The sequence below is a fragment of the Odontesthes bonariensis genome, chromosome 6, assembly GCF_027942865.1.
Source record: "Odontesthes bonariensis isolate fOdoBon6 chromosome 6, fOdoBon6.hap1, whole genome shotgun sequence".
In the NCBI taxonomy this organism is placed as follows: domain Eukaryota; kingdom Metazoa; phylum Chordata; class Actinopteri; order Atheriniformes; family Atherinopsidae; genus Odontesthes; species Odontesthes bonariensis.
In genome coordinates this window covers 6,336,089-6,360,412 of record NC_134511.1, presented here as the reverse complement: position 1 = coordinate 6,360,412, position 24,324 = coordinate 6,336,089, and the positions used below count along the sequence as shown (strand labels likewise).

Below are 24,324 nucleotides of genomic sequence, written 5' to 3'. Positions count from 1 at the left end.
TTCTCTGAACAGATCACAGATGTAAACCATCAGCAGGCTTTTAAAATCTATTCTGTGACTGACTGGAAGCCAGAGTAAAGATTTTAAAAGAGCTTCAGTTTCTCACTATGAGGGTTTTTTCTGCTGTTTAACAAGTTATCGACATGTGAAAAACCTCCACGGTTTGGATGGAAATCTCTGTAACTAACACATGATAAAATACGATTTATAAGGTTCATTTAATTTACGTCTGACGGCGTTCAGTCCAGCCACGACTTTAGAGATGGGAGTTTGAACAGCTTTATTCGTAGATTTAAATCGGCTCGGTGTTGGTTCGGGACAACAGGTTGCAAATAAAAGATGGTTGCAGCTCCCACTGATTGTGATCAATAACACAGAGACATCCTCTGGTTTTCAGAGTCACTGTTTTGTTCGAGGTTTGAGCATGAACTCTGCTCGCTACAAACGCAGCATCTACGAACGTGTGAATTCAAAGCAAACGCATCGAGGACTGTTTGGATGGAGTTGTTTGAGTAACTGGAGGAAGAGTTTCAGCCCCAGTCGAATCATCAACGATGCAATGCAGCTTTTTATTGTTCACTGTGGGATAAATCAGTCCAACCAACTGATCTGGTGTAACGTGACACAAAGATGATGCAGGGGGGATACTGAACAAGCATGGGACACACGTTGGGGCTGCAGCGATACACTAAACTCACGATACGATGCATGATATTCAGCCTTCGATTCGATACACTCAAGTAGTTTTGGTGCCTAATCCTGAACAAGGCATCTTTGCATTAAGAAATAATCATAATTGTGTTTCCTAAACAAAGAATAAGTGAATAAAACATTTGCTAAGTAATCTTGGTTCCTGCTTCCTGTAACTGACTCTCCCCTGAAGCATCTAACATTCCCGCTGCCAGTTTGTTTGTTTTCTGAGGCCAAAAGATAGCTAAAATGTGTTGGATGGCCGGGTATTGACACCTTGGGAAGGAAAAGGGAATCAGTCAGTTTTAACATTTTATACCTGCGTTTATGTTTGATGGAGGTCAGGCCTGATGTTTGGAAATTTGCTAAAAATCAGTCATGAGATCAGACACGTCATTAGTTGGCTGAATTAATAGGTGCATTCCCCCCTGTAGGAACCTTCTGCAGTTCCTAGAACCTTTTCAGGAGCGGGGACGTTTTTTCCCTCATTCGCACATACAGGAACTCGGGACCACGGCCCTCAGTTCCTGGAACCATTTCAGCTCCTTCTCCTCAGCTGGGTCTGTTCTGGTTTCCATAGGAACACATCTGACGGAGGTGTTTGGTGGTTGGTAGCTCCGCCCCTTGTCATGTTGTCAGGCTGAAATGTTTCCTCACACAACACGGACACAGCCGGCGCGTGTTTAATTCAACTTGGCAGAGTTTACAGATGACTTTGGTTCTGTCGACTCCGCCGTCTGGAAGAACTTTAAAATGAAAATGGCCGAGTAAAAGTTCCGTACCCTTCTCCATGTTTGGTGGATCCGCCGATTACTTTCTTTTCCGGTTCCGCAGCAGACAGCAACAGACTTTTACAAAATAAAAGCCTGTGAGCAACAGACTTTTACAAAATAAAATAAATAATAAAACAGGGGTGGTCCGTGGCGTAGTGGGTTGAGCAGGCGCCCCATGTACAGAGGCTATAGTCCTCGCTGCAGCTGGCAGCGGTTCGAGTCCCGCATCGGACGGCCCTGTGCTGCATGTCGTTCCCCCTCTCTCTGCCCCCTGCTTCCTGTCTCTCTGAACTTTCCTATTATACAATAATAAAAGCCTGTGAGCAACAGACTTTTACAAAATAAAATAAATAATAAAACCTGTGCTAACGCGCGATAAAATATTTATCAGTGTAAAATAATTAGCGAGTTAACTTGCCCAGCCCTAATTAGATTATATTAATGTTCTGTGTTTTCACTAATTGTAACGTCTGACTTTTCAATAAAGTTCTCTTTAAAAAAAAAAAGTATACTCTGGGCTGAAAAATCGATACTTTATTGGGAAACAAAATATCGATTATATATTGATCAAATTGCTTTGAAGCAGCCACATGACCTCTAATGGTTTTGATTGCAGGTCTTAACGAACCTGAGTGCTATCACACATCTCCTGCCGCCACACTGAGGATTTATCTGGCTTTTATTTAATCTTGTCACAGCACCAGAACGCCGAATCAAACCTTAAATTCCAGGTGACGTCCGGAGAAAGTAAAGACTCTTGATGTACAGCGTGTCAACACTTAGGTCAGCCGGGCTACGAGCCAGGGGCCCGGAGGTAAAGCAGCGGGTCATTTTATTGGTTCTCCGCTGTAAAATGCTACGTGAGCTGTCAGTGTGGTGATGTGGAGCGCAGGCTGAGTGCTGTGCATCCACACCCGCCGTAATGAAAGCCATTAGAGGGCCGCGCTGCCGCTCCTGCAGCCTCGTCTGAGCTCAGTGGAGTTCAGCGTTGCATCATGACCCACAAAATCCGCCAGAGCCGGAGCTTTTATCTCCTCAGCTAACGACACAAAAGCTCAAGTTCCTTTGTTGTGTCTTTCATGGTGTTGTTACGGATTTGACACTGAAGGGGTCTTTTGCTCGGGGCTCGAGCTGTGGGGGCTGAAAGCAGCTTCAGAGAGCGCATGTGAAAGCTGTGCTTTGATGCAATTTCTCTAAGAAATCTCAGACCACACTGAGCACCTGACGTGACTTCTGAATCAGTCCCATTCAGAAGAGTTGGGGAAGTTTTCTGGAACTCAATAAAAACTCATTTTGTTTAAGCTTCACTGACTTTATGTTAATAATAGGGCTGGGCAACAATTAAAATCTTTAATCTAATTAATCACATGATTTCCCTGATTAATCGCATTTGTACGAAAATCCAAAAATGAATCCAAAAGTAGCGTATAGCTTTTAGCATTTAGCTTTATTTTAAATGTGCTGCCATATGAATGAAAGTGCCATAACATTTGTTGTGCAAACACACTTTTAACATCAGCATCTTTCTGTAGTTTTTATGTAGAAGCCTCGCTCCACTGTCTGTTTCCTTGAATGACTTGCTGCTATCAGTTGTGTGTTTTGCCTTTAAGTGATATTTTAGACTGGAACTACTACGCTGAGAAGACAATTCAACTTGGCTGTAAATGCTGGAGATCTTTTTAATTTTTAATTTGAAATACGTGCTTTTATGTTGAAACAAGTAAAACAGGAAGTAGCGCCGGTTAGCTCCGTGAGCTTCACACAGAGACCAAGGAGCACCTGTAGCGTGATGTTACCTGCTAGTTTATCTTTATTTTATTACTCCATGCTTCGTGGTGTTTGCTGTAACTGTGTGAATGTGATGCATTCAACAGACTTTTACAATAATAAAACCTGCGTTAATGCGCGATAAAATATTGATCGGCGTTAAATAATTAACGAGTTAACTCGCCCAGCCCGAGTTAATAAGTAAACCAATCAGGAATTTAATGCCGTAACGCACTCAGTAGAAGTTGTTCTGGAGTCTTTGTTTCCTTTAATGACACTTTTTAACGGTTTGGGAACTGAGGACGCTGATTGTTGCAGTTTTTGCCAAAAAAAAGTTTCCTTTTGTACTTTGTTTGATAAAGATTCGGGAAATATTAACAAATGAACAAAGCAGTAAACTTTAAAACCCTGAAACCTGGTGTGGGTGTTATTCTGGCATAATTCTTGGAGCTGGGGAAATTCAGCCAGTGAGGAACTAATGGAGATAAAGTTGTCCAGAATAACAGACTTATGTGAGAGAGACTTCCCTTTTGATAAAGCTAATTTACACAAACAGCCAAATGAAGGGACGTTTCCATAAAGGAGATTATTTACCCTGTGTGTGCCAACAGTCTGAACGGGGAGATAAGCTGGTGGTGATGGGCTGGGGGGGCGGAGCCTGAAGATGAAGAGGGGGGCTTCCGGGGTCCTAAACGGTCACATGGACCCAGTTAGATTGCAAACTGGAACGCTTGTGATGCAAACTCAGCCCAGATATCGACGTGCTGTAATGTTAATGAAATGGAATCGATGGAAGAAACGCCTCTCTGATCTAATGAGACATTTGTCCTTACAAATCTATATAAATCTATCGATTTAGATTGTATTTCAGCAGCGAGAAGAATTCCCAGTTAATTGTTTCGTGTAAAATTATGCTTTTTATGCTTTTTTCCCCCTGTTCATCATCTGTTAAAGGCTGAAACGTCCAGAAATAACCATTTTTCCCTCTATTGTCTGAGCTTAGAGGTTTCAGGGAGAAAACTCTCGAGGCTTAATGGCTGCCGTGTGTCCTTCACCTTGGTTTTACTTGAATTTTCAATCTTCCACAGCACAAATGCTTTAAAAATTCATTTTGAAATCGCATTAAATTTCTTAAATGACCAAATAAAAAAAGGAGCGTTGACCCCATTGGAGATATGAAAAGGTTAGTCGCAAAAAAGTTATGTTAAGAAAAGGGAATGTTACAGAAAAAGTGAGGTGAAAGCGCAGCGTGGGCTCCTGGCTCCTTCCTTTTAGTCTGAAAGTGGATTCCAGAGTGCAGTTCACAGCTTTATTTGATACTTCTGATGTAGCAGGAGGTCTGTGAGGCGAGGAGTCTGTCAGTGAGACAGCTTCTCCCGGGCTGTGCGTTGTATAAGGTGAATGGATGTAGGGACTTGGGCTGAATCCATGAAGGCTGCCTGGACTGGAGCCCAACACTACGCTGCTGCATGTTAAAATTAGCTGCTTTACACTGGGACTTTACGCAGGGGTCACATAAGGTGGAGGCATCCATCCAGGATGTCCTCATGTTAAAATTAAGCAGCCACTAATGGAGCTGAGATTTTTTTTGGACTTGCAGCTGAATCATTTCGCTGTGTCGCTGATGAAAGTTGACGTGGTTGCTGTACGTCATCTATAAACCAGAGGTGGGTAGTAACGAGTTACATTTATTTGAGTAAGTTTTTGAAAACATTATACTTCTAGGAGTAGTTTTAAATCTCTATACTTTTTACTTTTACTTGAGTAGATGTGTGCAGCAGAAACTGTCCTCTTACTCCGCTACATTAGGCTACAATGAGCTGGTTACTTTTCTTCTTACCTCTTTGGTATTCTACGCCTCATTATTTTTATTCCCCCGCGTACGCCTCATTTTAATGTTTTATTCTGACAGAGAGAGAGACTTCCGCCAAAGGCTCTACCACCTGACTGTGTTCCACCAATCAGACGCAGCCGTGCAGTCTGGTCACGTGACCGTACTCAATCTCAGCGGCGGGACGGGTTAGCTTTAGCATTAGCAGTCGTAGCAAACAAACAAAGAAACAGATGAAAAATGTCAGAACCAACGGTGGGAAATGAAGACGCAGACGAGGCCTCATACTGAAAGCATGTTTACCTTACAAAGAGTGAGAAACAGCAGCTACATTATGTGTCTTCTGTGTCAACCAAAACAAACGCACATTTCAGCAGAAACTCAACATCTAACTTGAGGAAACATGTAGCGGTAAGTTTCCTAAACTCGTTTTTCCCCCCATGGATAGGTGAATGTTTGTTTTTTAGGTTACATATGGGTTACATATGTTTTAAACATTTCCTAAGTCTCTTTTATTTTTTTTATTGAAGTACTTGAATTTACCTGGATTATTTTAATTTAAGCTATTTTGTAATTAATGAATTATTTTTAATTTATTTTATCAATTGGATGAACTCTAATTTGCCTACAGATGATTATTTAGTATTTTTGTCTGTCTGATTGAATGCTTGTGTTAACAAATAAATCAGACGTTACTCAACAGTTACTCAGTACTTGAGTAGTTTTTGCACCGAGCACTTTTTTACTCTTACTCAAGTAATTATTTGGATGACTACTTTTTACTTTTACTTTTACTTGAATACAATTTTTTGGCTACTCTACCCACCTCTGCACATTTTTAACATCTGTAGATGCAGCTCATGAAGGTGCTGCTGTCACTGGGAGCTGCTACAACAAGGATCCGACCTCATCTGGCCGATGGAACGATGCGTCTCCAACGGCGACAGCCTGAACGTCGCTGCTGTCTCATTACACACGAGGCAGCAGGTAAAGTAAAACGTAGTCATCCAAGACTACTTTTTACTTTTACTTGAGTCATATTAGTCTGAAGTAACAGTACTTTTACTTGAGTACAATTTTTGGCTGCTCTACCCACCTCTGCTCAAAACCTGCTGGACTCTAAATGTCAGGTTGTCAGCCTCAGGAATTATTTCCTAAAACATAAAAGCCTCCATCAGCTCGGAGGTTCGGAGGCTTTACGGGAGGAAGCAGTGAATTCTGCCCGGTTTCTGTCTCCCCAATCAGCTCTGAGCGGTCAGCCATGTGCAGTCACATGATGTCTCCATTACCTGCCTGAGAGGTGGAATCACCACCTGCCTCTCACACACACCTGCTGCTCGTACAAATTGCAGGCGACTCGCTTCATGTGTCCCCCCGTTCTGATTGGCCGAAGGCTGGACAAGGAGCTGAAATTGCACCCGGGAGCTGATTTGCTTCCACGCATACATAAAATTTTACCTGCTGCCTCGTGTGTAATGAGCCAGCAGCGACGTTCAGGCTGTCGCCGTTGGAGACGCATCGTTTCATCGGCCAGATGAGGTCGGATCCTTGTTGTAGCTCCCAGTGACAGCAGCACCTTCCTGAGCTGCATCTCATGGGTAGAGCAGCCAAAAATTGTACTCCAGTAAAAGTAAAAAGTAGTCATCCAAATAATTTCTTGAGTAAGAGTAAAAAAGTGCTCGGTGAAAAAACTACTCAAGTATTGAGTAACTGTTGAGTAACGTCTGATTTATTTGTTAACACAAGCATTCAATCAGACAGACAGAAATACTAAATAATCATCTTTAGGCAAATTAGAGTTCATCCAATTGATAAAATAAATTAAATAATTAATTACAAAATAGCTTAAATTAAAGTAATCCAGATAAATTCAAGTACTTCAATAAAAAATAAAAGAGATTTAGGAAATGTTTAAAACATGTAACCTAAAAAACAAACATTCACCTATCCACCTACCTATCCTGGAAATGTTTAATGATCGTTACAATGACAATAATTGATCTCGACTTTCAAACGAGAACAAACTTCATTCCTCATTGTTCAAGAAAAGCTTTCAATTCACTTGGATGGACCATGAAAAGGAGTTTTAGGAAACTTTCATCATCACTGGTTAAAGGGACATTCTGTACACTAAAAACTTACATATGTGTTCAGGAGGCTGTTTGGTTGATTACTTTCCATAAAATGGTGAGAAAAAGAAAGGTTGTTTGATGTTTACAAAGCTAGATTTAAAGGGATAAAAGATGCTTCAGCTTCTTCAGTAGAAATCTATCTTTTAATATTTAGTTGACATGTTAAAAGGGAGTTTAGAAACACATCAAATGTTAAGCTGCTGTCTCTGAAACTTTCCTGGTTTGGAGCTGAAAGCGCTTCACAAACACTGAGGATGATAAAGGAGATGGAACAGCCAGCAGTAAAGATGCAATGCAAGCTTCCCTCTGTGGTGGAGCACAGTAATGAAGCACTTCTGAGTAAAGCTGCCGCTCAAAGTTTCCTTTGAGTCCGTGCAGAAGCATTGGGTACAAATCTACTCTGACATCACCCTGACACTCCAAGTTTTCATCTTCTTCACTGAGAAGCCTCTGCAGCTCTGTGGGAGCCTTTGTCAGGATAGTTTGGTTTAAAGCATTCGGTTTAATGGTTCAGTATTTCCTGTCACTGCAGCGAGGCTGCAGCAAGGCTGTCCGACGGGTTTAAATATGCAAACAAAAGCTCAACTCTCACACTGCAGTGAGGCTGAGGAGGGAAAATCGGATTAAGGCATCTGAGAAAGAAACGCAGAAGGCTCTTTTTCCAACTAGTCGCTCATCTGCTCAACTTGGAAGATAATTTGAGATGTGTTGATGTTTTATTTCACATTTTCAGAGGAGAGAAAGCTGCAACTTTTCCATTAAAGTTTAAAGAAACAAGTCTGCTTTTGTTACAAAAAGAGCAATTCAGCATTACTTAAAAAGCTACCACAAGGCGCATTCGCACTGTAGGAACCTTCTGCAGTTCCTAGAACCTTTTCAGGAACGGGGACGTTTTTTCCCGCATTCGCACATACAGGAACTCGGGACCACGGCCCTCAGTTCCTGGAACCATTTCAGCTCCTTCTCCTCAGCTGGGTCTGTTCTGGTTTCCATAGCAACACATCTGACGGAGGTGTTTGGTGGTCGGTAGCTCCGCCCCTTGTCATGTTGTCAGGCTGAAATGTTTCCTCATACGACACGGACACAACCTATCAAGGTCCCGACTCGTGTGAATGCAAACTGAAACAGTTCCCCTGGGGAAGGACAGTTATCTGAACGAAATTCGAGGTGGACCGTTCTTAGAACTGCTCTGTCCGAATGCGGCTATAGAAACAGAAGAAGAGGTATAAAAGAAATCCACGAAGATGCAGATAACACGGGATCTTAAAGTGATGGTTCAGAGTAGATTCACCCTAGGGTCATTTGAACCGTGACATCCAGCCAAGTAGCCCACCCGAAGTTTTTCCGATATTGGCTGAACATCAGCTGAGTTACTGAGTTATCCCGAATAGCTTAGTACAAGGGTTAACGGACCCTGGCAGTATCTCCAAAATTACCACACTAAAATCACATGCCATGACACCAAACTTCTACAGTAGTACAAATATGGTCTGTACTCACCAAACGATGCATTTGGAAGTTTGAAAATAGTCCAGGAGTTTATTATTATCAACACAAGCCTAATAGCTTCTCTGCTGCTAAAGCTGCGTCTACGTCACTTCCTTGATCTGGGACGAGCCCGTTGTTGATAATAATAAACTCCTGGACTATGTACAAACTTCCAAATGCATCGTTTTGTGAGTACAGACCATATTTGTACTACTGTAGAAGTTTGGTGTCATGGCATGTGATTTTAGTGTGGTAATTTTGGAGATACTGCCAGCGCTTGTACTAAGCTATTCGGGATAACTCAGTAACTCAGCTGATGTTCAGCCAAGATCAGAAAAACTTCGGGTGGGCTACTTGGCTGGATGTCACGGTTCAAATGACCCTAGGGTGAATCTACTCCGAACCATCACTTTAAAATCAAAAACATGTTGAATTTCCCATAAAAGCCACGAGGGATGAGATGACTGTGGAGCAGGACAGCAGAGTAAAACTTTAATTTCATCGTTCAGAAGCTCCCGCAGTGCACATCAGAGGATCTCAGGGGATAAGACCATCTTAGAGTCCAGTGTTTGTCACGAAAGTTGAAATATTCTGCTGAAAGAGAAGCTCCAGACAGAATCATAACAAACTTTCTGTGAATCTGAGGCCACATTTCCATCTCCTCCTGATTATTCTGAGCTGAATCCATCAGTACTGTTTAATTTCAATCTGATAGTCTGTTTGGGGACTTAACCATCAAACTACCTGACTAATCTGCCTCCCTATAAAACTATTATTATCCTGATGCAGAGCAGCAACATCTCTGTCCTCAGACTGGAGTCCAGCCCCCCCCCCCTCCCTGCTTTTAGCGTCACACGGGGAAGAGAGTGTTGTGCTTACTCTGATGTTTTCAGGCTCTCTACGCAGGGCTGATCCATTAATGCATTAATCAAGGCCTAATCCTCTTGGAAAAATAAAACCGTAAAGCTGCAGTTTCATAACACCCACCCAAACCTCGGCCCTCCGCAGACCCCCGACTCGGTCCCGGCCACAGGTCAACCGGTCTGTGAGAGGCCGGGAGACGTGAGTCATCAACCAAACACTGGATGTTGACTTTCCTCTGGTTTTCCATTTGTCTTCTCCCACTGTGGTGTTTGTGCGATGTGAGACTGCAAAGATTAAACTATCATTTATTTATACGCTCTCCATCACTGCTTTGAGCGCACACCGCGCAGCTCACTCTTCTTAGTGAGCGATGTCAGCATCTACACTTAAGATTAAGGTGGAGAAATCACCTTAAAAGTCCCGCATTGACACCAGCTGATTGCCGTCTGGTTTCAGGACAAACAGGAAACAGCACGCCCGTCCAGATGCTGATTTAAGTGACTTTAAAATTTTAAAGGCCGAAGGCAAAAAGCAGGCCCGGGTCCTTAGACGGATTGTTCTTTTATACCTGTCTGCGCAGCCCGCTGCCACAGTAAATACATTCTCGATGCATTTGTAACTCCACTATAGTGCGCTTCAGATTGAATTATGATGCTCTTTACTCGCTGATGGTGGCCACTGAGGCTCAGATAAAAGATGTGGAGGGATTTGAAGAATGAAGCTCGGCGTTGTGTTAGAGAGACAGCGACTCTATCTGCTCCAGCTGTAAATACGTTGTTGTAACTTTTCTATTTCAAGATCAAAATAAAACCTTGAGAAATAAATGAACAAAAATAAATTGCTCAAGGTCACATCCTGCTTCTTTTTTTTTTTTTTTTAATAAAGAGAAAGCCATGTGAGAAGTGGCCATTATGACATCGCTTGTTTGTTAACGTCTGTTTTAAAGCCTCAAGTTCGGCATTCGCCTGCCACCATCTTGTTTTTTTTGGGGTCAAATCTGGACAGAATGTTTGAACTGGGGCTGTCACAGTAACCGTGACAACCACATGTTGGCCATTTTCTTTTTTCATGATTCAGCGTTCATCCACCGAATGTTGAACAAATGCAATAAAATAAAGTTCTCAGGCCAGACATCAACCAGTTGAGCTTGTTTGACTGTTGAGCAGAAAAGATTTTTAAGATTATTAAGATCAGATTTATTGGTCATGCATACACACGAAATCTGTCCTCCGCTTTTAACCCATCCAGGTTGGCACCTGTTGACACACTCATGCACAGGGTCACACACTCATGGAGACAGATGCCAACCTGGAGCGGTGGGCAGCCATTCGCAGCGCCCGGGGGGTTTGGGGGTACGGTGCCTTGCTTAAGGGCACCTCGACTGTGGACTGACACCCCTCCAGCTGTCAGTTCCACCAATCTTTTTGAGGGGCGAGAGTGGGAATCGAACCGCCAACTTTCCTAACCACTGAGCCACGGCCGCTCTTTGATGGTTGGTCCAGTTCCCTTTCCATGGCGCCCTCCCGGGGCCTCAGTGCGGGGCCTGCAGAAGTAATTTCCGTTCCCTGTGACTGGGTGAAGTCACAGTCTATAGCCTGATTTATGGTCGTCTCCGTCGACAGAGACCCTTCCGAGGACGCCTACTACATACTACATACTACATACTGCATACTACATACTACATACTACATACTTGCATACGACATACTGCTCGATCAGACAGTATGCAGAGCATTTACCCACATTGCATTTCGCTCCTGCTTGAGCCGAAATCAGCCGGCCTGAAGCTGATTTTGCTTAAGCTCTAAACTCTGTAAACATTAGCAACATTTGAAACATTTTCAGGTGAGAAAGTAGTCGTTTAGATCCCCAACGTGTTGAAAACCTGACAAAATACCGGCTAGTTACAATTTTGTTCCCACGAATTCGGCGCTACTAAAGCTAGCCGCAGTGAGCAACGCACTTCCGGTTATTTTCACAAAATAAAATACCCGTTCCCTTTTATCATAGGGAAAGCCATTACCATACAATTGGTGCTTTTGTTTTGAAAACAGGAAGTGAACCTACCCTCGTTGTAGCTAGCATGAAACTGCCGTTTTGACAGGAAATGACGATCGGCGACGTCACGTTACATTGCATCTTGGGTAGTTTGAGTATGAGTAGTAACCTCAAGATGCATACCCAACATTTCGGCGAATCTAGTATGCATCCGGGAACTTAAAAAAAGTTAAAGTTAGTAGGAGTAGTGGGAGTAGTAGGCGGTTTCGAACACAGCCGGAGACTCGCGGAGAGACCGCAAGGGTTGTGATTGGTCGGCTAACAACATCATTTCCTGAATCACTTTTCCGGTTTAGCTCCTTCCTCACAGAACAACAACACCGCCATTTTTGGAAGAGTTTACTGTGTGCCGGTCAACATTTGGTCAAAATTATTTGCATTTCGACGTCAACAAGCTCCAACTCCAACAACAGTCTTTCTTTCTCGGTCGCCATCGTTCACTGTGAGGAGTGGAACGGAGCCGGAAGGTGAACAACCAATCAAACACTTTCAACGATAGACGTCGCGAGATTGTGTCGTCTAACGTAGCGACGCCTACTGATCGGGAGGTGAACTGCCTTGCGTATCCAACATCCTGATGGAGAACTTCGAAAGGCTTAGTGACCATGGAGTCGGATTGATGGATAGCGACAGAGTAGCATACCGAGGCCTTTAGATAACTTCGACCTCAAAAAGTGGGGATACCCCCTTCCCTGTGAAAAGTCATGAAGTCTAAAGCCTTCCCCTTGTGTTTACCCAATTAGTGTTAGTTTTTAGACCCACAAAGCAACAAAAACAGGCTTCTACCTGCAGATGGAAAATATATAATCCTCTTGTTTTAGTGGCTGTAACGACATTTAGCAAAAACCTGCTGAAATGGGCTATTTGTTGTTGTTAATCACCCCGAGTCATGTGGGTAAGAAAACAGTAGAGAGTCTTTTCCAGAAGCTTCTCTTAATGAAAAAGAATGATCCTTTCTCAGGTTTGCATCATTAGAAATGATCATCATTTAGGTTCTGGGGTCCCGTTAAACTGTGAGGCACTTTTATTGCCATGTTCACACTATAAACAGAAAGATTAACAGGTCGAGAGAAAGGCTGATATTAGAGCATTTTTCTTGGGAGGCGCAGAATGACGCATCCTCCTGGTTGTTAAATCCCTTTAAAGCCAGCGTGTTAACAGCAGACATTTTGACTCGTCACAGCGGGGAAGGTGCCGGCTGAATTAATAACGGCTCAGTTCCATTAAGCGTCACAGTGAGCCTCCACGTCGAACCAAGTAGATCTCCTGAAGTGGAATGCAGCCATCAACAGTCCACCTGTGCTTTCCCCGCGGTGACACGTCCGCTGTGAGGAAGGTTCATTCAGCTCACGCACCTGTTCGCTCAGAGGGAAAAATAATTATTTTGAGTAGTTCCACTCAGATTGCAGACATTAACCCAGGGACGGTATCACGTAATGTCAGTTCTGTTTATCACAAGTTGCTAATGTGACACGCGGGGCTTTAAAACGTCTCCTCGGATCCATAAAGTTGCAAATTAGGAGAGCGAATTGAACCCTGCTTTGTTTTAAATCATGTTGATGTAATGAGAAAAAGGGGTGCGAGACTGTGGCTTGCCTGGATTTATGTGTTTAAACATCGGCTGCACCTGATGTTTGCAGCCGTTGGTCTCCAATTAGCACTTTTCCAGAAGCCCTGAGGTGACGCGTCCTTAAAATAAACGGATCATCGAGCCTCCGAGGTAGCGGCTCGTCAACAAAGACGTCGACAGAACTTCAGAAAAAACAACGAGGTGTGAAGAAACGTACTTATTTCTGAGGATTTTTCACACATTTCCTCCAGAAAAGGTGCTTTAAAGGGATAGTTCGCCTCTTTTGACATGAAGCTGTGTAACATCCCATATCAGCAACATCATTTCTGAACATTTTCTTACCCCCTGCTGCGTCCTGTGAGCAGAGTTCCAGCCTCGTTTTGGTGTTGACGAAGGTAGTCCGGCTAGTTGGCTGGGGTTTAAAAAATAAAGCGTTTTGCTTTTTCAAAACAATATGCGATCAAAAGAGTAATACATTTGCATCACAAAATCATTCTCCAGGAAAAAGTCAGACCTCACAATTACTTGGCACTATTTTCTCTCCCTTCGTTTTACTGCCTGGTGTGTAGACCGTGCAGACCGAAGTGCAGACCGAGCAGCAAACACCGTAACAGGCGCGGCTGTCGGCAGGTGGCAGCAGGCAGTGATACGAAGGGAGAGAAAATAGCGCCAAGCGATTGTGAGGTCTGACTTTTTCCTGGAGAACCATTTTGTGATGCAAATGTATTACTCTTTTGAATGCATATTGTTTTGAGAAGCAAAACGCTTTATTTTTTAAACCCCAGCCAACTAGCCGGACTACTTTCATCAACACCAAAACTCAGCTGGAACTCGGCTCACAGGGCGCAGCAGGGGGTAAGAAGATGTTCAGAAATGATGTTGCTAATATGGGATGTCATACAGCTTCATGTCAAAAGAGGCGAACCATCCCTTTAAGCCTGCCTCGCGCTTCTCACAAGCATCGGACTGTAAAACTAGAGCATGCTGGGAGCCGACCGGTGTTATTTCAGAGGTAAACACGGCCTTCCTGCCTGAGACTGAGCGTGCCTGTGTGTTCGTGTTGCTGCACTCCGCCAGCTGTGGCTCACTTATATAACGTTTGCAGTTGTGTTTTTTTTATTGCCTCTGCAGCAGAGCGGGACTTCTGCAGGATTCGTGGTGAAATATGTTCTCTGCTGCTGTACAGCGACGGGTCACAGTGTTCAGGGTTACAGTACCTGGAATGAAACGCGTTATAATCCTCTCGATGTTCTGGTGCGACGCCCACACAGACCTGCCGACTGGCCAGAAGAAAGCTGCAGAGAAGTGCGCCCGACGCAGAGGTCATCGGGCCAAAGCTCGCACAGTTGTTGGAATTAATATTCAAGATGTTGTTCTTGTGTCAGACCTGCCTCTACAATCCATAACCCCCCCCCCAGAATACCTGGGCTGGCACTGGAAACCTGAGGCTGATGTTGGAAGTTGAAGGAAATCGTGTTGCAACGTTGTTTTTTATCATAATTTTCACTTTTCAGATCAGTGGAATCCATTTTTTTTTACCACATTATTTTTATTTTCAGTTTTTAACACTTTTACATACCTTTACATTTGTGTATCTTCATTCAACTTCCATACAAAAAGTCGCTGCATTTGTTTAAAGACAAAGTAAAAGTAAAACACTCAAAACAAGGATGCTCCTCCTGTTAACCATGGTGATAATCTATATACAAACAAGTATTATTAATAAATGCAAAATAAGACACAAATTTAGAGAAAACATACAAATCTTACAAGGTCAGGAATCTGCATTGCCCACAAAGATTAGTCATCCACTTCTTCATCGATTAAATCCAAGTCCTTAATGTAGCTGATGGAAGGGCTCCACATGTCTTCAAATAATTGCCGTTTAGCCTTTAATATGTAAGTTATTCTCTCTAATGGAAGGTTTGCTAACATCTGTCTTATTCATTGAGTAGTACTCGGTCTACAGATCTTTTTCCACAATAATGCAATACATTTCTTGGCATAAAGCAAGCCGAGGTCTATAAATGCCCGCGCATTCCTACTATAATTATGTTTCTCTGGGTATATGCTCAACAAAAAAAGTTTAGGGTCCAATACGATTTGTTTTGAAATAATCTTCTCGACTAATAGCTCTTACCTCTTCCCAGAATGTTTTAATCTTTCTGCATTTCCAAATGCAGCGAAATAGAGTTCCTCTGGATTCCATACATTTTGTGCATACATCTGGTACATTACTATTACATCTATTTAAATCTATTGGAGTTACATATGTCCGCATTAACCATTTGTACTGTATAAGTTTAAGATGTGAATTTATTGACTTAGTGTGAGCTTTAGCACAGGCTGTTTCCCAAGGAATCCATTTTAACGTTTCTATCCATAGACCGTTAGAAAAGTCTTTGAATTCTAATCATAAATTGGTCGGTTTGAGTTATACAAGTTGAGCACAATCGTTTCTGGGCTTCATTTCATGCTCTGTGACGCTGAAACATAGCAAATTATTGGTTTTACTAACCTGAAGGTACCAAAGTTAAGTTCCAATGTTGGTTCCAGGTTTGTTTAGGATGAAAATAAGGAGCAGTTTGTCCTCTTTCATCCCTTAATGCAGAACTTTATCACTTAGATAAGATGAAGGCTGGGCAGTGATGTAAAGTGGCAGGCTTATAAAATCACCTGTGTCTGTTTGGGCTCTTATGCACCAAAGTGATGTGAAGAACCAGCAGCAACCGGAGGCCCTGCTGGGTCTCATCGTGTTGTCCTTGTGTCTGGACAAACGTACCATCATCATCATCAACCTTATTTATATAGCCTTTTAACACAGCCTTGGCTGAAACAAAGTGCTGTACAAAACAAAATAAATCAAGGCATAAAACACAAGACGACAATGATGGCTGCCGGTCAGGAGGTGACGGCAGGAAGTCGTAGAGCGGAGCGATATCGTGCCGTATTATCAGCTGGTTTAGAAATGAAGCCGACGGCTGTAAAGAGATTCTGTGACATGTTAACTGCGCTGTCTGTTGTTGTTGCCACGTCCCTTCTTGTGGACTCATTAATAATGCTGAGCAGCCAAACAGATCGAGCTCCCTCACTCAGTGGGGTCACATGGCACTAAAAGGATCGGATTATTGGCTAAATTACAATAAGAATGAGCTGAGCAAAGGGTAATTCTCCTTGGATATATGGCGGTGAATGAATGGGATCAGAGGCACAAAGCGTGTCATACCCCGGTATGATAGGTGGCGCTGTACCCATTCCAGCTGTTGCTAATAGAGCCACTTCCTGTTGACCTCTTCACCACCAACAACAACAACAACAAACTCAGGCATTGGAGAAAGATGGAGAACGCAGAGCCAGATGAAGCTACGTCCCTCTACATTTGCTCTGTGATGAGCTGCTTGTTGCACAAACTCGATGCCCAACGGAGCGTTCTCCATCGCTTTGTTTGTTTCTTTCTGACGGCGACAACAACAGGAATATCGTCTCCTTTGACTTCCGGGTCACGACCCCGGGAAAACATCTGGAGCATGCGCAGAACGCAAAGTATGATTCACCACGTGCTTCAGCGTCTACAAGCAGGTTTAGAGTGACTTTCAACCCAGTTATCTCGGGGTCTGAATCCGATCCGATCCAATTTCTTGTCAGATTAAGGTGTCTACATGCACTTAATAACTCAGTCTGATTGTAATTTAGCCAATAATCCGGTCCTTTCATTGGCATATAACCTCACTGACTGACAGACCGGGTCGGGTCAGCGTTTTGAATCGGCCTCGGAAAACGCGTCGACGTCGTGTACACAACAAAATACAAGAGGAGCAAGGAGCTAACTTTAATCTGAGGACAGAATAAAGAGCTGAAGTTCCGACTAGAGGCAGTTTGAATGTCCATAGATGACTTTGCTATAATCCAAAAGTGCGGGTGCACTCTGGCTCTGGCTCGGTGGACACCTCAGTGGTGTGTCCTCAGTTAGCAAAGGAAATGCAGCAGCTCTGTGTGTGAGCCTCCAGCTTCACGAAGCAGCTCAGCTGTCAACGGGAAGTTTAAAGGAGACGTTTAATTTCCTTCTCCCAGGAACTGGAATTTCCTGAGATGGTAATGAAATTTCTGTGACGTGTTCAGTGAAAACACCACAAAGGGACGGCGGCACAGCAGCTCCTCTTTCAGGCATTTATGCACAGCGAGATTCAAGTGGATCATTTAGAGAGGTGGAGGGATCCACTTGACCCCACTGTGCGCCTGTCCTGGTTCTTTTGAGATCTGTAGTACTAAATAACCCTTTGAGAAAATGATAAGGGTATGAGAGACCAAACAAAAGTGAAACAGCAGTTTTGCTCTCAGATACTCAGGCCGTGGACTGCTGGTGGGCTTCTTGATCCCTCTTTACGGCGCAGTGTTCTCTTTAAATGTTCCTTTTAGGCCGTGTCGCCCAGCTTTAGGTCCGATGTTTGTTTGATTAGAGGTCAGCTTTCCTTTTAGGGTTATGAATCATTAAAAAAAAACACCCGTGTGTCATTCATTTTTGGCTCATTTACTTCTTAAGTTCACTACATGATTAATGAGGAGATTTGATGTTTATAGCAAAGCAAAAAGCAAGAGCTCAAGAGTGGAAACTTCCCACTTCCGAGGTGCAATGAAGGCATCATCTGAGGTTTAAAATGGGCAGAGATGATGAGAAAATTAGCTTTTTGAAATTAATTAATTAGTTTTTGACTTTGTAGTGACGTAAAACAGCCAAATAATGTGGTCTGAAGCACATAAATGATTATTTTCTATCATTTTCACATGTCCCCTTTAAATGCAAGCTTTTTTAATTCAACAAGATACCAGTATAAATGTTTTCTATAGCTGTTTTAGCTCTTTTTCCTATATGTGTGTCCCAAAACAAAATGCCACAGTTGTGTTGTTTACTTTTAGTTTGTAGTGACTTCAGACAAATATATGCACAGAAATAAGCCATTTTTTCCCCTTTTAAATCCAAGTTTTCCATCCAACAAGATACCGGCGTATCAACTCTTTCACTAATGTATCCACTAAGTAATCATGTGGCTCTTGAGAGTAGAGTATATTTAGGGTTTTTGGTTGTTGTCGTTAACCTAATCCACAGAGGGCCTCTGGCACTTTGTTAAATGTCTGTTAAAGTATTTAATGGCAACAGTAGGATCAGAATAACACAGAGCCATCATCCGCACAAAGTCCCATTATTTTATACTCGTCTGTGACAGACTGCTGAGTGAAACTAAGACGTTTCATTTCATTAAATCCTAACGGTTTAATGCTGAACAGGCAGGTCACCTGAGCGCCTCACTCAGGTTGTAGCCTGTGTTCAGGTTTCAGTTAAAGGAAAACCTGGTGTGTATACATGTGTCACAGCAGAGTGATGCAGTCATCCTCCTCTGCTGCATCAACAACTCACTCATCTACGGAAGTCCACAGCGGACGTGGTACGTATAAACTTTTTTCTGATGGTTTTCTCGAGATAAGGAGATAATTATGTCGTTAGATAACGAGTTTATTTACCGATGGTTTTCAAAGCCACTTTTTCTCCCCAGTCCGCCCCTGTTTATATGTGTTTATATGTATTTCTGGCAAAGGTTTGCCCATTTTTACCCCCTTTCATTGAAAACTGAATAAAGTAGCCGGAGACGGCCGGCTCCACTGCAGCTCAATTAATCTCGTAATCACGGGAAAACGGAGGAAAATTATGTCTTTCACTGGAAAACGGATGGAATAAAATGTATGTATCTATGGCAAATTACCCACTCCCGACTCGGGGAGGTAGTGACGAAAAATAACAATACAGGACTCTTTAAATCCTTTAACGGGGATCAATTGAAGGGCAAGTCTGGTGCCAGCAGCTGCGGTAATTCCAGCTCCAATAGCGTATCTTAAAGTTGCTGCGAGGCGAGCTACCGTCTGTCCCAGCCCCGGCCTCTCGCTGTCCCAGCCCCTGCCTCTCGCTGTCCCAGCCCCGGCCTCTCGCTGTCCCAGCCCCGGCCTCTCGCTGTCCCAGCCCCGGCCTCTCGCTGTCCCAGCCCCGGCCTCTCGCTGTCCCAGCCCCTGCCTCTCGCTGTCCCAGCCCCTGCCTCTTGGCTCCCCCTCGATGCTCTTAGCTGAGTGTCCCGCGGGGTCCGAAGCGTTTACTTTGAAAAAATGAGAGTGTTCAAAGCAGGGCGTGGCGCCGTGTTAAGGGCAGAGGACCACTGGCGCCGCACTTTATAGATTTTTGGCGATTGAAAAAAAATAAAAATATATATATAGCCTATATCTCGATATTGCAAAATTACTCATCGTCAAAACAACATTCCCGATAATTTCGCAAACGATACATATCGCCCACCCCTAATCTATGGCCATTTAGGGCTTCCGTACTCAGTTCATGTTTCTACTCCTCATGTGAAGCCATGTGTCAGTACGCAGTCAAATTCAGTCATTCCTCCTCTAAACTTCCTTAGAATGGAAACCGCCTGTTATGCTGTGAGTTTTAAGTCGATATAATCCAGTTAGGTTTTTGTTTTCGTCGCTCTTTTCAGGGCAGAACTCCCACGTGCCGAAAACAGTTCCCAGCACTTGGATCGTTATGAATGTGTCTGCATTCGCTTCTGTTGTCAGATGAAATGTTACAACAGCTTTGTATGAGAGAACAAGGCTCTTTTTTTTTCTTGCCTTTTTATCTTCTCACCCCTTCCCGCCTGGTGCAAACTCACAGGATTGCACAGGACATTATTTTTGAAGTCTTGTCTGAACATAAAAGCCTGCTCATAAAAGCCTCCCTGCGGTGAAAACGACCCAAATAAACAGAGCCTCAAAATAAAAGCGTCCCCAGGTTCATCTAACGTCTCTTCGGAGTGGAAGAGAGGGGGGGCGGGCAGGGCTGGAGGAGGCATTAGGGCCAGGATACCTGAGCACGGGATGGGTTTTACTCACAGACTGCAGCCATTTGGTGGATGGAGCTGTCCAGAGAGCATTACGGCAGCCTAAGTGGCTGCTTTTTTTAGCACGGCTGCAGTGTGACCTGTGAGTCTGGCTGCGTGGCGTTCCCACTGGGAATGGAAACGGCGACATTTTCAATAAAGAACAGCAACAAAGACTGTCATAGTGTGTTTTTAAGGCTTAAATTTACATTCAGTTTTTGGATTTCATTCAGGCTTTAGAAAATGTCCTGAGCTGTGAAGCTGACTGTCTGAATGCATCATTCATACTTCAGTAAACTTTGTGTTCCCATGACGATGCCGGCTTCTTTTACAGTCTGTGGCTGTGTTTGAAACCGCATACTTCCCCTACTACTCCTAACTTTTTGAGTTGGTATGTGATAAATATGCAAAAAATATTATTTGTGATGCACAAACACTCCGATTTACTCTGTCTTAACTCAAAATGATGATGCTGCAATAAATTTAGATTCGAACCAGGCAAAAAACAGGATTTAAATGAGAAATATTAACCAGAAGTTTGAAGAAAACTTTTCTGAGTGGAGAGAAAAGAAATACTTAAGATTCAGTGAAGACTGGATAAGTTTGAGAATAGATTGAAACAGCATCAGGATTGCTCCAAAGCATCCACACAGTCAAATCTGCTTTTAAGGTGGAGTTGCTGCCATTACAACCTCCGTTAGACCAGCTGTTGATCAGGAATTAAAATAATTGATTAAATGAAAACAGTTAAAAAGATGGTGGTAAGATCTCTGCCACCTTTCATGTGGGTGACTCGGGTTCATGAAAGGTACTACCTCCAGTCGGGGTCCTTTTTGGTTCTGCCAAAAGCATCAACATAAACATGTCGGTGATGTTTGAGAGAAAAGTTGCAGAAATGTAGGCTGTGTTCGAAACCGCATACTTCTCCTACTAACTTTTTGAGTTAGTATGCGAGTTTTAGTAAGCGAGAAGTTCCCGGATGCATACTAGATTCACCAAAATGTTGGGCATGCATCATGAGATTACTACTCATACTCAAACTACCCAAGATGCAACGTAACGTGACGGCGCCGATCGTCATTTCCTGTCAAAACGGCAGTTTCAAGCTAGCTACAACGAGGGTAGGTTCACTTCTCACTGCGGCTAGCTTTAGTAGCGCCGAATTCGTGGGAACAAAATTGTAAACAGCCGGTATTTTGTCAGGTTTTCAACACGTTGGGGATCTAAACGACTACTTTCTCACCTGAAAATGTTTCAAATGTTGCTAAAGTTTACAGAGTTTAGAGCTTAAGTGAAATCAGCTTCAGGCCGGCTGATTTCGGCTCGGGTAGGAGCGAAATGCATTATGGGTAAACGGTCTGCATACTGTCTGATCGATCAGTATGCAGTATGTAGTATGCAGTATGTAGTATGCGGTTTCGAACACAGCCTGTCTCTGAGCTTTCAGCTTCCACACGGCGGCTTCACCGCTTCCTCCCGCCTCTCCTGCAGGTATCTGCTTGCCACAACCCACAGAATGTGAAACATTTAAAATGTTGTTGTTCACGTTTTAGAAAGTGGATCATGTCTTTAAATGTTGCTTGAGATCATCTTCATCATGTGCTGTGTTTCAGGGGGCTCTCCTGAGAGCCACATGTTAAAGGCTGAATATGCAGCACTTTGAACCTTTATAGAAATAACAGTAAAGAGCTGTTTTTTCCCCCCATGTAGAACAGTGTGATGGTGTTCTAACCAGAGAGTCTTTGGTCTTTCTCCCACTGTGCGGGTTTTTATCTGAGCTCCATCATTCAGTGCTGTAGCAGCAAGTCTGAGCATTCTCCTGAGTGCACGTGAATCCCTGACTTCCAGGAAGGAGCGGGCAAACTTTAAAGATTTTCCTTCAAAGAAGAACGACTACTTTGGCTAAAAGCTCTCCAGCAGAGAGAGAATTAATACCAGCTTCTTCAGAGGCTCCAAAATCAGGTTTGGGCTGAGTTTGTTTTGTGCCAAGGTTCTGCAGAGTGACACGTTTAATGGCTTTTTGCTGTTTACATTCACAGTACGGAGGTGGGATAGGAATGCTGATAAAAGGTTAGCTGCGGATAGACAAATCAAAGAGCTCTTCTGGCAGTTCATTCCTTAGTTTGGTTGCAGACTAACATTACACGCTGCTATTAACATAGCTGACATTTTCTTGATGTTAACATAGAGGTTTTGTAATGTGCGCTGATGTTGTCTCTACAGATCTCTTGTGGTGGAACAGTTTGGGTGCTAAAAAAGACCCCATGAAAAAGTTCCTGTGATACGAAAGCAGCATCAGAACGATTCGATAAATGAGGAACTTTCAAACAAAAAATACCAGGGTTGTGTTTTTTGTGGAGTTTAACACCTGCTGGTGACTTCAGATGCCCAAATATATGCTCCCAGGACCAGGAAGAAGGGAGTTTTGTCACCTTTAAATTAGGTTATTTGCATCTTTACCATGAGCCTTGTTTTCCTCTCATTGCTTAATCGTTGGAATTTCGTCTTTAACGTGAGTTTAACAATGTTAATTGTTGTTAGGAAAGTCAAAAGAAGCACTGAATCTCGCAGGGTCTTGTTCTTTTTTATCACATAATGTGAGGACTAAGCTAATAAACAGGTCTCATGGGGAATGTATGTGTTTTAATTCCATCCTTCCATTCTGTGGAGACCTTTTGTCAGATTGAAAGGGAGACTGATTTGGTTTAAAAAAAAAAAACCTCCTTTCTCATTAGGTGTCTCTGGTTTATTTTTTCCTCTTTAAATCAGCGTTGTCTTTTCGTCCCATGCTGAGTTCACCATCTGCCACTCCTGCAGCACCGTCAACGTCCTCAAAAAGTCATTGCTGTATCCTTAATTATCGGGCGTAAATCACCTCCCCCTCTTCAGGGGAATGAAAGGTTATAGGAAATGAGACCTCATGGGGAATTTATTAAAACCTGTACATGCAGCCGTTGATGGTATTGTACATCCTCTCCTCCTTCAGGCGTGTGCTAATTAGTTTTTCTCTGAAGCTACATGGCTGTAAGTACACAGCGGGTGTTATTATGTGGGTCTTAATTTGCTTCGTTTCTCCTGGTCTGTCATCGGTCTCGTGTTTCAACATGGCAGCTGAAACACGCGGTGGATTCAGGATGCAAATAATTACACTGACTGTAGCGACCAGGCTGTCTTTGGGTTTTTAGATTCCTTTTTCCAACGAGTCTCTAAAACCATGAACCATTTGAAATGTAAATGTACTTTGTTTATACTGCCCTTTACAGACAATCCTTACGGTGTACCAAAGTGCTTTACAGCAGGTAATAAATAAAGAGAAGAATAAGTAAAAACAAATAAAAACAACAAAAGAACAGTGAAGGCAATAAAATATAATACAATCGATTAAGATAAAATAAGATAAAAGTGCCATCATACTACTGGGTATTAAAAGCAATCCTAAATAAGTAGGTTTTTAGCCTAGATTTCAAGAAATGACTTGTTTGACTTGTGTTTGACTTGTGTCTGACTTGTTTGACTTGTGTTTGACTTGTGTCTGACTTGTTTGACTTGTGTTTGACTTGTTTGACTTGTTTGATTTGTGTTTGACTTGTTTGCCTTGTGTTTGACTTGTGTCTGACTTGTGTTTGACTTGTGTTTGACTTGTGTTTGACTTGTGTTTGACTTGTTTGACTTGTGTTTGACTTGTTTGCCTTGTGTTTGACTTGTGTCTGACTTGTGTTTGACTTGTGCTTGCCTTGTGTTTGACTTGTCTAACTTGTGTTTGACTTGTGCTTGCCTTGTGTCTGACTTGTGTTTGACATGTTTGACTTGTGTTTGACTTGTGTCTGACTTGTGTTTGACTTGTGCTTGCCTTGTGTTTGACTTGTCTAACTTGTGTTTGACTTGTGCTTGCCTTGTGTCTGACTTGTGTTTGACATGTTTGACTTGTGTTTGACTTGTGTCTGACTTGTGTTTGACTTGCGTTTGCCTTGTGTTTGACTTGTGTTTGACTTGTTTGACTTGTGTTTGACTTGTTTGCCTTGTGTTTGACTTGTGTTTGACTTGTTTGACTTGTGTTTGACTTGTGCTTGCCTTGTGTTTGACTTGTGTTTGACTTGTTTGACTTGTGTTTGCCTTGTGTTTGACTTGTTTGACTTGTGCCTTGTATTTGACTTGTTTGACTTGTGTTTGCCTTGTGTTTGACTTGTTTGACTTGTGTCTGACTTGTGTTTGACTTGTTTGACTTGTGTCTGACTTGTGT

General features: G+C 42.9%; 1 protein-coding gene across 5 annotated transcripts in view; it reads left to right on the top strand.

The window, feature by feature from the left end:
- LOC142381881 (spermatid perinuclear RNA-binding protein-like) overlaps positions 1 to 24,324 on the top strand; it is a 110,605-nt gene that overhangs the window by 16,033 nt on the left and 70,248 nt on the right. Inside the window, exon 1 of one of the 5 annotated variants that reach the window (XM_075467175.1) lies at positions 21,934 to 22,046. The exons of the other annotated variants lie outside the window; for them this stretch is intronic. The gene's annotated coding sequence lies outside the window, so the exon portion shown is untranslated. Of the gene's footprint in view, positions 1 to 21,933; positions 22,047 to 24,324 lie in introns of those variants that run through there. 5 annotated transcript variants of the gene reach the window in all.